Source organism: Amblyomma americanum, chromosome 11 (genome assembly GCF_052857255.1).
Source record: "Amblyomma americanum isolate KBUSLIRL-KWMA chromosome 11, ASM5285725v1, whole genome shotgun sequence".
In the NCBI taxonomy this organism is placed as follows: Eukaryota; Metazoa; Arthropoda; class Arachnida; order Ixodida; family Ixodidae; genus Amblyomma; species Amblyomma americanum.
The window spans coordinates 37,679,450-37,693,948 of record NC_135507.1 but is presented as its reverse complement, the minus strand read 5'-3'; the positions used below and the strand labels follow the sequence as shown (position 1 = coordinate 37,693,948).

The 14,499-nt window shown below is 42.7% G+C and overlaps 1 long non-coding RNA gene across 1 annotated transcript; it reads right to left on the bottom strand.

Annotated features, from left to right (window-relative positions):
* Window positions 1–2,694: 2,694 nt before the first annotated feature.
* LOC144111008 (uncharacterized) lies at window positions 2,695–14,204 on the bottom strand. Its single transcript, XR_013309964.1, has 3 exons — window positions 14,029–14,204; window positions 6,800–6,893; window positions 2,695–2,898 (listed from the first exon to the last, which is right to left on the bottom strand). It is a non-coding gene; the product is annotated as an uncharacterized LOC144111008 (long non-coding RNA).
* Between the last annotated feature and the right edge of the window lie 295 nt (window positions 14,205–14,499).

Genomic DNA, 14,499 nt, shown 5'->3' with positions numbered 1-14,499 from the left:
CGCACAGCTCACGGGCGCCTTTTGCGTTTCGCCTCCACCGAAACGCGGCCGCCGCGGTTGGGTTCGAACACGGGTACTCCTGATCAATAGCTGAGCGCCCTATCTACTGAGCCACAGCGGCGGGTATGTACTGAGTCATTAACCAGGTTAAGTGAACAGTTTAACATCACTAATTGAACAGCTACCTGCTACAGTGGTCAGTTCATTCACACTGCTGAGGGCAGGCTGTGGTAACATCACAAAGACACGTGACCAAAGTGGCCCACCTAGGTTGCTTCAGACACATCGGCGCAATTTCGCACTTTCGTCGCCATATCATATCAGTAGCGAGTTCCAAATTGGAACGTCGGCACTTTTTATTTAGAATTTTGCACAAACGCTATTGCCGTCCCCCTGAAAGGTATTGCTAAAAACACAATTGGATATCCCCTAGGCATGTGGCTGAGTATCATGAACCAGGTTTTAAGCACTATTGCCTACATTATAAACGCTTCATAACTTTTATAAATTGCGTTTTGAAATACGGCGAAAATTTTTCGATCGTGCATACGCCTGCATATTAACGGGAGAAGGTTAAGGCTCCCGTTTTTTAGAAAATCCGGCGTAGTCGTCGGCAGCGGTGGCATTGTGAGCGAAAAATGGGCTGAGGTGGGGTAGCCAACAGGGCCAGCGTACCCCTATGCGGCAGCAGGGCCACCTAGGTCGCATGACCTTGTCACGTCATCACAACCTGCCCAGAGGATTGTGAGCAAACTGCCACTATGGCAGGCGGAAACAAGTGGGTCTCATGAGCCGAACCGGCGGCAGCACCTGTCATCGCAGGGCAGTAGCGCATAACTTAACAGCGGTGCCAGAGCGCCAATAGCTGTGTGAGAAGTCCCAGCGATTTAGTAATGTAAAAAAGAGAATGACAAATTCTGCTTATATATGCCCAATAACGCTATCGCGTCAGACCCCAATGGCGGAGCTCAATTGGACCGCTCCAGTTTTTTTCGTTCGCTTTGAGAAATAAGTAATATTAGCATATCACCGTCTGTCCAGCGGAATGTACTTCAGTAGAGTTAGTTCTTGAGATAGTTGATATTCTTGATTCAAGCTCGTAGTCTTTCAGCGCAATGGCACACAGCGCTGTGTTCGTCTTTCTTCGCTTCCAGCGGAGTAAACACCCAAATGCCTACTATGCCCCCGCTCAAGAGCCATGGCGCTCCGTCGGGCTATTTAAATAGCCGGACGTTTGTCAAGTTGTTTTGGGTCTGGCATGAACTATCGCTGGAAGTCGTCCACCATATCAAACACATTCATTTGAAGACCACCACTGAAGGCAAAGCTTCATAGCTGTCACAGAACTCATGTCACAGAATCATGTCTCATAGCCCACACCTTATAGAACAACATATTAAATATTGATAGCGTCGGGCTCATTTCGAGTCTGACCGAGCCTGCCTCATCACAAGCTCTAAGTCATTGCACATTCGTAGTGGTAGTATATATTCTTATATTTATTGCGGATTCAGAGACTCAGAGCTCCTTAACATAGTTTTGAAATAAAACCTTATTACGTGCCGGCCGTGAATGTGCTGGTTTTGCACTTTGCCATTAAATGTTTCGCCAACAAACTGTCCACATAATTTCTTGAGTCTCTAGTTGCGTTCGTTCCGCCACGTCATCGTTATTTAAAAGCCAAACATGTAGCCCAACTAACACCTGCTTCTTTCATTTCGTTTATCGGCTCACTATTTTAACAGAACAAAAATAGAAAACTTCAACCTCTAGGTCGCTGGAACAGATTGATTCCCTCCTCCCACGTTATACTTACCCTTTGTAGGCTTCGTGTGTAACAGAAATCAATACACAGGTAAATCGAAAATAAGTACAGGAATATTCAAGCACACCGTCTGGCGAGCACTGCAAGTGCGCAATTGAGTGTGCGTATCAAAATTAAGTATTAATTAGTAATTTAAGACATGAAAATAAGCATTAAAGGGACGATAAAGTGGTATTTACTGAGCTTAGGAAAAGCACATGAGTGATCGGTATTCCGTCATTTGTAAACACGACGAAATTATTTTAAAGCTAGCTTCATAGCACCGTAGATATTGCCGATTACAAAGTAGGCTTCTGTTTAACCTCCAGAACTCATACGCGCCTAAGCGCAGGAATAAAAAAAAAAAACAGGCCATGGCCGCACCCCTCCGCGCAACATCCTGTGGATGCCACCTGGCGACGCCCCAATTAGAAGGCTCGCCCAGATTGATCAGTGACCTTATCGTGGTAGAGACAGACTGTGACAGACCAAGGCAGACTACTATGAAGCGGTACCCATTAATGGGAGCTTAGAAGCTGTCGCTGTATAAAAGGCTAGATGTACAAAAATATCAGAGCACGTTCATGAATCATGAACCAGATTCAACTAGCCCAATTTATCACCTTACTACTATTACTGTTTCTGTTTCTTGCCGCTGAGATTCCCGGCTTACGAATAATAGCGTGAGCACACATATATATCTTTTTGTCACGCTCAGTGTTTCGCAGGAGTCCCTACACTGAATTTCTGCAACAGACGGCTGCACCGGAGCGAACGCCTGTTCACCTTATGTTTTATACAAGACTAGTCACCTTCATGCATGCATACTTTTGGTGATCTATTTTCTTCTGCATGAGTATATTCATGTTCATTCGGCTTGAGCCGTCGAATATAAAACTGCGTTTATTGAGCACTCCTGGTTTATTGATGCATTTACATCAACCATATATGCGCCCACTTAGCTAACCATGAGGGCTACCTGGAACGCTCTGCACACAGTGCAGTACACCACGAGGTGCGGGGCGTCTGGCAAAGTTGACGCCGCATACACAGTCTCCACCGCAGGGATTTCCAAGTCTGGCTCCACGGTTGCACTAGGTGGAGGAAAAAAATCGTAGGGGGAGAGGAGGTTACTAAAACCAAACAGGTTAAAATGCCCGATAGGATGACGTCTTCCTCTAAAGCTCTTTTAGGCAGGCAAAAAAGAAATTAAAAATGCGTCCGCTTGAAACATTGAGAACCAAAAAATGTTTTGAGTTTACTTTCTTAATGTGTTTCCGGAAATCTTCTTGTCCGCAGCTTCAACTCTCTTGCGCGAATGGAACAGTAAATTAATTCAACGTCTCATTGTTACGTGTTGAGAAACTTCACTGTATATGTCGCTCGGCTGCTGACCCAAAAGGCGAAAGTTTGACCCAGGCCGCGGTGGTTGAATTTCGATGAAGGCAAAATTCTATAGACCAGTGTACTGTACGATGTCACTGCACGTTAAACGACCGCAGGTGGTCAAACATCCTGGAGCCCTTCACTACGGTGTCCCTCATAGCCTCAGTCGCTTTGGGACGTTAAACGCCCATAAACAATTGACCATAAATTTAGCAATATTGGCAACTTTGTATGAAGACCAGTATTTTCTTTTAACAGTTTAGCAGCCGTCCAGGCTATCAGCAGGAATTTGCCTTCGTTCATGAATTGTGCATGCCCAAGTCATAGATCACAAGAACGCACTTAATGAAAAAACGTCAGTGCGACAGCAGTAAATGTCAATTGAAATCATTCAGTGGCGGTGCCGCAGTTTGTGAAAACAAAACGAGCACCTTCGCTTCGAGACATTTGAAACGCTTAAGATAGGACAAAGGCCCGCTGCTATATTATCTAAGAGGTATTGCTGCACACAGCGATACTGATGGAGTGAGGAGGCCGGTAAAAGAACTGCTCCTATAATTTATCCACGCAGTGGAGCAGGTATTTACACAGAAGTAGAACCCATATTTGTGATCTCAGGACTGCCTTTCAGTTCAAGCTCATGGAAGGAGTTTTTGAGTAATTATAGTCACGATCGCAGAAAAGCCATCCCCCCGGCGTTTAAAAATGTAACTAGCAATTGTGCGTTTTGTAGCAATAGCCACATTACGGTTGCATTTCGAGCCTACAGCGTGGCGGCGCCTGTGCCGCCTTGGCACTGCCGCGGCACCGCCACGGAGTTCCACTCGGCCAGCTGCAGCTATCGCGGCACTCCAGGTTTAGCCAGAGCTAAACCACCGCCAATTTTTTTCTTCTGTCAGATTGTGCACAAAAACCTATTCTGCAGAATAAAATCATAAATTCTAGTTTTCATCCTGTGCACTCATCGAACTAACTGATAAACTGCAGAATGCATAGTTAATAGAGTTTTAGTTTCACGTACGTAGAGGCTCCACGTACGTGGAGCTCTTACGGGTGACTAGTGGGCATGCGCAGAACGCGAAGGGTATGCGCGAGTCTCACGTACGTACGTGAGATTCGGATTTTTACGTTGCGGTCTTTGCGTTGCTTGCGTACGTAGCGTTGACAAACATGGCGGTGCCCTGCCCGCCGCTTCACAGCGATAACAGCTTCGTCGCTAATCCCTCGACGCGATATCGTGTTCTAAACTGTTGTATTCCCCTTCAATTTGCCCATTCTTACCCCGGCAGAAGGTTTAAAGCGCCAAATAGCTTTTGCTTTTCAGACAGTAGGCCGATTTTTCGGCTGTTAAGCCTGACGAAGTAGCGTTGGTCGTCGTCATAGCAACGGTCTCGCGAGATCTCGAACTGAGAGAGCCCCAAACCAGCCAAACATACCCAAACCGCCAAACACGAGGACAGACCGAATGGCTTGGCTTAAAGACTCGTCTGGGATGATTTAGGCTGCAACCAGTGTCTGTGTTTCTTAGTAGATGGCGCTAAGAGTAACGCGCGGCGTGCGTCCCGTACGTGTAATTATAAGGGTTCCAAACGACCTGCGTGAACAAGGCCCCCGTAAGCCGGGGCCGAAACGTCATCCTTTTTAACGATTGGTCGACGCATGAAGATTTTCCGCCATGAACATACCCGACCAGACGGGTTTCCGTCGAACCCTGGATTTCATTTCAGGCTACGTAGACTTCTCACGTTTGCGTATGTGAACCCTCTACGTACGTGAAACTAAAGCTCTCTAATAGAAAATGTTTCTGATAAATATAAAGACCATTCGCCCCGGTAGCTGAGTGGTTGTGGTAGTCGCCTGCTCACTTGGAAGAAATGAGTTTGATCATAGCAGCCGCGGGAGCATTTTGATACAGGCGAAAGCTAGCAACCCGTGTACAGTGCGATTTCATTCACGTTAATGTACTCTGGTCGCCGAAATTTTTCCGAGCCCTAAACTGCGGTGCCCCTCATAACATTAGTCGCTTTAGCACGTTGGAACTCACATAAAAGCAAAACAAAAACAATTATTAAAATCTATTGCATGTTTAGATAGCAAAGTCCAATTCTTTACGCATGCCTCCACGTATTAGGTTTGTTGAAATGATGATGCTAAACGGATATCGAGCGGCGTATTGGTAGCCATCGCTGGAAACGTGCGAGCGGAGAAAGCCTACCTTAAAGCTTATTCCCTTGTTTGCATCGTTTAGCGTCCTCTATGCGTGTGCTCTTGATCAGAGAAATTGGCATTGAAAAAATCGAATCTATAATCTTATCTATCCTCCTGGTTGTGATCCTAGGATAGTGGTGTACGATAGTCAGGAACTCGAGAGTTTCGTGATGCAAAGGAACCACCAGGAGCGGGAATCAGCAGCAATTTTTGACGACCACTCAAAGAAACGTCAGCTTGGATTTCCTATAGAGCCATATCATGACCATATCGCGACCGGTGATTTATTACCTGGTTTTGGACGACCTGTTGTTTAATGGTATCGACGAAAGGTATTAATACTCTTGCTTGTAGGAATTCAGCAAACAGGGGAAGGGAAAGTAAAGGCTCGTTATGACATACATGCGCAACCAACTGTCACAAAAAACAAAGAGCATAGGGGATGTTTTCGTTCTTAATTTTGTAGTGTTGATCAGTGAGAGATTGAAATAGTAGTTATGTTTTGCTAACCTTTTAAAGATAATTGTTTATATAGCAGAAGAAACAACCACATGCCACCAGTGATATGCGAACCAACCGGCGGCATGTGGCTGTTTCTTCTGCTTTCTCGTTATTCTGAAATGTTGGAGTAAATTCCTGTAGCTTAAAAGTGTATCAGAGTAATTATGTTCCTGCGAATTCTGGGGGAGCCGCAGCAATAGCGTGTGGGCAGCGGCGTGAGCGCCTTCGTTTCCTACTTTCCTAAGGTATCCTGGGCTCCATATGGCTGTGGAATTAAAGTCTGTATCTTCTTTAGATCTGAGCATTCTCTTTGCGTGTTTATCATTCCTTGTGTAGTTACGACGTGCAGTCAGGGAGGCCGTAATAATACACGAGACCTTCCTGGAAACAATCGCTAAAGCTATCGCCGCTTCTTCAGCCTTGGCGATTCCATGGCATCGAACTGATGCCCCATTAACTAATTTCATTTGTGCATCCGTGCATGCTATCGCTTGAAATAAATAAAATTTATTCCGTGAACGTCGTGTTTCATGTTTTTAATTGCCATAAATGTGATAAAGCGATGCCTCGGCTGTCAAAACGGGCTCCTAGAAAACACGCGCGTTCCACCTACGTACGTATCCTTGGTTAGTGCACTTGCTATTGAAACGCACAGGCGCTTTTCGAAACACTCTGAATAATTGATAATCCTCGTAGCTTTCGTTTGGGTTCCCTTTTTACTAATACAAAAGGTGTATTCTATGAGCAAAAAGTGACTGAGCACCTCTCGAGCATATCATTCTATAAGACAGCCCTTTTCTCGTTTCAATAGCTTTTGCGCGACCCTGGAACTCCCGCAATTAGAATTGGTTAAAAGTATTCTCAGAAGTATTTGCATGTGCGAGAGTTGTATATATTTACCAGTGCACGAGGACAAGTGGTTTGAAAGGGCCGCGGTCCGCCTAAAAAAGCTTTGTTATGAAATTGATATGAAGGACCTGGAAGCATCTGGCACCTGCAAAATGAAAAAAAAAACGGCGTAATTTATCAATACCCCTGAACTGTCCAAGAAAATCAGCTAACTTCGTTTGTATCGCTTAAGTTCAATTTGTTTGTTTTTTTCACAACGCGTCCTTCAAAAGATAAGCGTCTTCAGATTTCTTTTATGATTCCAAGACTTGCAAGGCGCGTAATATTTTACTAATTACTCAAAAGAAGAAAGCATACAAAAAATGGCACGTAAGTTGTGTAGTGAAATTAATAAATTATCAACCACTTATTATTGGTGAAATGCATCGTAGAATCAAAAAATGAATGTTGGATTTATTTTTACAAAGTATAAAGAATACAATGAAATTCCGAAAAAAAAAGCTACTGACGGAACTTGTACAGATCCAAAGCAGTTTTGTGGCAGAAGCACAAAGGCAAATGCAGATATTCATAAATGACACAAAAGTACCTCATGTGACCACAGAAGCAAAAAGAAAGATTAGCCTGCTGTGGAAGAGACCAATTCATATGGCTGGGCTGAAATAGTGGCAAAGGAAAGCATTTTAATATACGCCTTAGAAAAGAAAAAAAAATATAATTCTTTCTTTTATGATGAAAAAGGAAAAGAAGATTGAATGCCTAAATGAATTGCTTTTAGCCCAAAACTTTAAAAAATTCTGAAAGTAAGCTTGTTTATTATTTACCCAGAGTAACAGGTCATTTCGTTTGCATAGGTGGACCGCGAATGAGCCACAGTCAATTGTAGAAATCCAGCGCACCCAATTTCTGTGCTGTAATTCAAGATGGGCACAGACCTTCTTTCAATTACCTTATTTATATACCCCTTACGCAGGTTAAGAGTAAATATCAAATGGTTCGAAACTGGTTTGAAGAAGTCCTAGCGAAGGACAACACTTGAAGTGGTTCGAAAAAAAAATATATAACCCTTGTCTATTAAAAACTGCTTGCCTGGAGGGGAATAAATCGGGCACACTTCTTTTCAGTTACGAAAATTCTATTTAACGTTGAAAAAAGGTGTTGTGCCTGAAATGAGGCAACAGTAATTTAAGCGACAAGATAAAAGTCTGTAGTTTAACACACTGAATATTTGTTTAGCCATCAACAAAATACAAGGCACTTAACAGCCCTTACCTGTCGAAATATTTATATGATGATTCGATGACATATATTGGGTAATGACTACTTCGAATTTTTGAACTGAACACACTAGTTCAATATTCGAGCCAAAGTGTGCAGTATTCATTTTCTCGGTAGCCTTTTTTCTCCCTGCCTGAAGCTCAAGGCTTTGCTGTCAATTTTGATACAGTTTACAACCAACCAATAATATATATTTCTTTTCTACACCATTTGAGGCTAAACGAATCCTTAAGCATGGCATGATTAACGCCTATTTAAATTCTGGTATAGTTATATTTTATAGATCACATATATATATATATATATATATATATATATATATATATATATATATATATATATATATATATATATATATATATATATATACGTCTTAAAAAATAAAAAATACAGTTCTTTCTTTTATGATGAAAAAAGAAAAGAACTTTGAATTCCTAAATGAACTGCTTTTAGCCAAAAACTAAAAAAATTCCTGATTCCTGGCGCTGGTGCACTCTCTCATGGTTAGCTTACACGCAAAAATAAATACCCACGAAAAGAAGCCGATTGGGCAGCCGTCGCCGTAGCTCAGTTGGTAGAGCACCGGACACGATATTCGGAAATCGTGGGTTCGGATCCCACCGGCGGCATGGTTCTTTTTTCTGCTGCTTTATAAGTAATTTTTTTTAAACCAATTGATTGATGCTACAAATTAAAAAAAAAACAGAAACATTCCCCTGTGCACCTTGGTTTCGGTGACTTTATTATTCTTTATTCAAGAGTTACCCCGCATTTGCCCGAAGGCGTTATAGCAGGGGGGTTACAGATTGGCAAAAAATACATCTTCACTTGCAGAGCACACTTGCTCCTCGGAAAGCCGGTTCCACTGTTGCACTGTTTTAACAAAAAATGAATTTGCAAACAAGTTCGTCCTGGTACGGTACTCTCTAATTTTACGGGAATGGTCATGTCGTTGAGAAACGTAAAAGGGCTGTTTTAAGTAATTTTCAAAATCAATCCCCGTTTTTCCGTGAACTATTAGGTACAGCAATTTTAGCCTCAATTTTCTTCTACGGGAAGCGAGTGGTTCCCATTGCAATTCTTTTTTCATTGCTGTACAACTATCCCTTCGCCCGTACCTGCCCAAGACGAACCTTGCTGCTCTGTTATGAATTTTTTCAAGTTTTTCAATTAACACCCGATGTGCAGGGTCCCATACAATACAGGCATATTCAATGATAGGTCGAACACAAGAGAGAAAAGCAGTTTTCTTGAGGTTTGGCTGCGAAGAGCTTAAACTCCGCTGTATGAAATTTAGTGCCCTACCGGCTTTGGTAACCACATGATCCACGTGAGCATTCCAGGAACAGTCATCCGTTAGTATAACACCTAAGTATCTGTAAGTACATTTCTGTGTGATCAATTCATTACTTATGCGATACTGAGCTTGGACTTTGATTTTTTTTCGTGAAAAACAAAGATGAGCGCATTTCTCCATATTCAAAGACATTTTCCATTTCAGACACCAATCGTGGATAAGTGTTAAGTCAGTTTGGAGCTGAACGACATCATTGGCATTGTTAATTTTCCTGTACAAAACGCAGTCATCTGCAAACAGACGTATACTTGAGGAGATACCGAGTGAAATATCATTTATATAGATTAAGAACAGGAGTGGCCCCAGGACCGACCCCTGTGGGACCCCTGATGTCACATCAACGTAATCTGAACATACACCATTAAGGACTACACGTTGGCGGCGGCCGAGCAAATAATTCTGAATCCATACTATAACAGCTGTGTCCAGATTCAACATTTTTAGTTTATAGAGAAGGAGTGGGTGTGACACAGTGTCAAACGCTTTCCGGAAATCCAGAAATATGCAGTCTGTTTGGCCCCCGCGGTCAACTTCAGATACAAGTTCGTGATAAAATTCAACAAGTTGAGTTGTACATGATAAACCTTTTCGGAACCCATGTTGTTCCTTCATCAGCAAATCATTCTTTACCAGGTGGTTCATTATTTCTGTGTATAAGATGTGCTCAAAAATTTTGCATGAAACTGATGTTAGAGAAATAGGCCTGTAATTTGATACATCTTTTCTTGATCCGCCTTTGTGAATCGGGACCACATGAGCTATCTTCCAGTCGTGTGGTAAAAGACCTGTATCCAAAGATTTTTTATAAATAAGGCATAGATACTGTGAGATAGGATAAGCACAGTTCTTCAGCAACTGTTGGCTTCCTTCATTTGTTTGTCAAACGAGCCCCTCATTTCATTTGCTTTGTCTGCTAATAGATTAACGAGGGTCTCGGTTCTAACAGTCTTGATACCATAGGTAGCATAAGAGGGTTCTTGCACAGTTCCCGCCCTCGCCGTTAGATCACGTTCTACGTCACACTCGCAGTATTAGAGGACGTGCTACGTCCACCGCTATGGACGATGGTGGCGCTGGTGAACACTCTCAAGGTTAGCTTACATGCAAAATATAAATACCCACGAAAAGCAGCAGATTGGAAAGCCGTCGCAGTAGCTCAGCTGGTAGGGCACCGGACGCGATATACGGAGGTCGTGGTTTCGGATCCCAGCGGCGCATTGGTTGTTTTTTCTGCTGCTTTATAATTAATTTTCTTTAAACAAATTGATTGGCACTACAAATTAAAAAAAAATTAGAAACATTCTCCTGTGCATTCGGTTGTGGTGACTGTTGGCTTCCTTCATATATATATATATATATATATATATATATATATATATATATATATATATATATATATATATATATATATATATATATATATATATATATATATATATATATATACCAGAAGACTTCAAAGAAAATTCTTACCGTATGCAGGAGGTTCTGAGGGACCAATGCTATCCGGCCTCTATTATTGATGATGCCTTTGGGAAAGCGGAAGCAAGAAATCGTAACGAAATGTTTAGGGATCCCCCTCAGCAGACGCCAATGAACACCGCTCTAACCTCGTCATAATCTTCGCAAACAACCTTCTTAATGTCAACAAAATTTTAAATAAACATTTCAACATAATCGAACAAAAAGATAGACTGTCAAAAATTTTTCCAGCAGTTCCACGGTTACCTACAGACGACCAAAAAACCTACAGAATTATGTAGTTCACTCTACTGTCATTACGGGAAAGCCTGTGGGTTAGCTACCTTGCCGGAAGGATCGATGTCAAGTTTGCCAGCACATGCGGACAAGAACACTAGCTCAAAGCAGACACGCTAACTTCAAACACTCCGTCCGTGAGAAGTTGAATTGCGACAGTAGTAACGTAGTATACATGCTCGAGTGTGGAGACTGTCAGATGCAATGCATTGGCCTAACCGAAAATTCCTTCCGAATTAGATTCAATAACCACCACGCGCCCACCAGATCTGTTCCTCTCCTCCCCCTGTCGAAACACCTTTCCCAGGAAAGTCACGAGTTTCACAAACTAAAAGTTACGCTACTACAGAGCGGCTTCCAAAGTACCCGTGAGAAACGAGAATCATACTTTATATATAAGTTTAATACTCTGCAGGCCTGTATGGATGAGAACCTTGGTACTCTTTCCATACTTCACAGATCAGAGTCCTAGCCGTACTGAAATTCACAGCACCCTGACTGCATCGCCTGAGGTCCTGCCAATTTGCGTGCTTGCTTCCACATGCCGCCCTCCTCCTCCCCCTGCCATTCTTTCTTGCTCACGACCAGAGAAAACAGTTGTGACAGCAAAGCATATTGCCTATTCCCCCCTCATTTTTTTATATTTTATCTATTTTATTCTTATTTATTAATTTTTTCTTGCTTTGCAGATAGTAGAGCGTGATGCTTTATATAGGACAGTAGCCCATTGCAATATAGGACACTTGTGCGATTTCGCGCCTTCGTTCTCCATTTTCTTTCTGTTACTCTTCTCTCTCTCAGTTTCTAGGAAGGAGCCCTCTTTTTTGTCTCCGCGACGCAACGCGGTGCGGAGGCGCCCTTCTGACGCTTGGAAGCGCGGAGACATTTGCGCTTTGCGGCGCCCGGCTGCGGGATCGGGTTTCTGCGGGGCGTTTGGCAGGCCGCCCCGCCGCCGTAACTTACATTTTAACTGTCAACAGCCGCACCCGTGGGGAGCGCATCGCACTCTGATGCATATGCGCGCACTGCTGTTTTTAGTTCCTTTGTTCATTTCTTGCTGTTTTCTTGTTTCTGATATTTTCTTTCCTCGTGTTCGAACCTCTCGCATCCCCCGAAGGAAGCTTCCCCCAATAATAATTCTTGTCGGCGCCCCCCCCCCCCCCCCTTCCGCCACCTCCCTTTTTCTGTTTTTCGTCTGTTCCTTTCACCACCCTCCCGCTTTCCCTCAGTCGAAGGGAGGAGTCTGGTCGCTCGCTGTTTGTCTCTTGTGTGATCAGTTTGTTTGCTCAAAGGAGGGCGTTTTTCTCCTCTCCACGTGCATTCGGTGCTCCGAAAACGCGAACCTTTGTGTTCACAATTATCTTATCCTGATGAAGAACGGTCCACCGTTCGAAACCGTTGGTAAAGAAAAGTTTCTTCAAGTGTACTTCAACTCTTTTCTTATGATATCTGCAGTCGAGGAAGTTTTTCATAAATTTCGTTTCAAGAAGCTATACGACGAACAGAGATATTTTTGTAATGATTTAGAAAATAAAAGAAGTATATATACTAGAAAATTTTTCAAAATTTCATTCCCTCTTCGAAAAATTATGGTCCATAATGTCCACGCGAAAGATAAAAAGCTAAGACCCGCCGCGGTGGCTGAGTTGTTAAGGCGCTCGGCTACTTAGCTGGGGTTCCCGGATGCTAAGACGGCCGCGGCGGCCGCGTTTCGATGAAGGCGAAACACAAAAGGCGCCCGTGCGCTCTGCGATGTCAGCGCACGTTAAATATCCCTTCGTGGTCGAAGTTATTCCGGAAACTTCTACTACGGCGCTTCTTTCTCTTTCGTTCTTTCGCTCCCACCTTCCTCCATTTTCTTACGGCGGGGTTCGTGTGTCCATCCAGATGTGACACCAATACTGCGCCATTTCCTGTCCTCAAGAACCAGTTCTCATTTTTAAGAATATTTAATGACAAACAATCGACAAAGCAGCATGTCAGACGTAAGCTGAGTTTTCGTCCCTTCGAGTGGCGAGTGGGTCAGATTGAAATCAAAGAACTTAGGTGTACATCTAAACTTAGACAAAGAGTTCCTCTTGCTCTTAGCTAAGCCAATGAAATTGATGTGTGCTCAGAACACCTGAAGAAAATTACACGCGACATAAACAAGAATATAACCCATGGAAAACAAAGCACAAAATGGTAACAAAATGGAAGAGAAAATGTTCATTGAATTTAACACACCCTATTTGGCCGAACACGAGTTTTAGACGTGTCTTGCAAGTTTTTCTTCCTTTCAAAACAATGAAAATGCATGCCATTCCTTATTCACAACCATTCTTCATCTCTTTTTCAGACACTAGATGAAGTGCCAGTCATGCATGTCGAAAAGGAAGCATGAAATTTTTAGGGTCTCTTTTCTATTGGTAGTAAACAAAATTTACTAGCTTGCCAGTTCATCATGAATGGCACAGAGTATTTTAATTCCTGAGTTGAAATAGAATACCGTATTATCACTGAAAGCTCCCTTTTTCTGCACAGCTGGCGACAAACCTGATATCCGAGTAGCAAAAAGAACATATTTCAAATTAATATCCGTGGTATGACAAAGCAGCCTGGATACTTTTAAGCACTGCCTTTGTAGGCTGTAACAACCATCCAGCTGTAATTTAAAAAGGAGAGGCGTCAGTAAAGCGCAGTGGCAATCTTCGAATGCCTGACTGTCAAGCGTTGTCTAGGGGCGAAATACACCCCATTTAAGCAAGATCAGATAAATTCACATGTACTGTAGATTGCAAGCAATTTTTAAAGGGGTGCGATACTAGATGCAACTGCAGACAGAATTCAGTTCATTGCTAATGGTTCGTGCGAAAACTATGCTTGAAACTATAAAGTATATGCTTACATTGAGGCTGCAATCAGTGCCAAAAAGAGCAGCACGCAGGGAAGTGCAGACTTCATTTCAAAAGGTTAATCCTCGTCGCGCTGTAAACAGCAGGAAATATGAATCAGAAAGCCTGAAATCTCTCACTGCAGGCTCGGTATTTATACCCTAGGAGCGCACCTCTGTTGTAAGGCAATGACGCTTCTGTGATGTTTCTTTAAATGCTGGTTTGATTTATTGGTGTGCGGAGTTTCGTTTTTTTTTTGGTTGAAGTGAAACAAAATACAAGGATATAGATAATTTTAAAGATAGCTGTGATATCGCAGTTACTCCCTGCGCACGCTGAATAATGAATACTGAAATATGTTAAGAAACAATTTCGCGACTTTCTTACACTCGGGCTTGCATGTGTTCCTTAATAATTGTCTCCTTGGCATCGTTTTAAGATGAACAACTGATATGTGACGAATTGCGTCAATATAATTCATATAC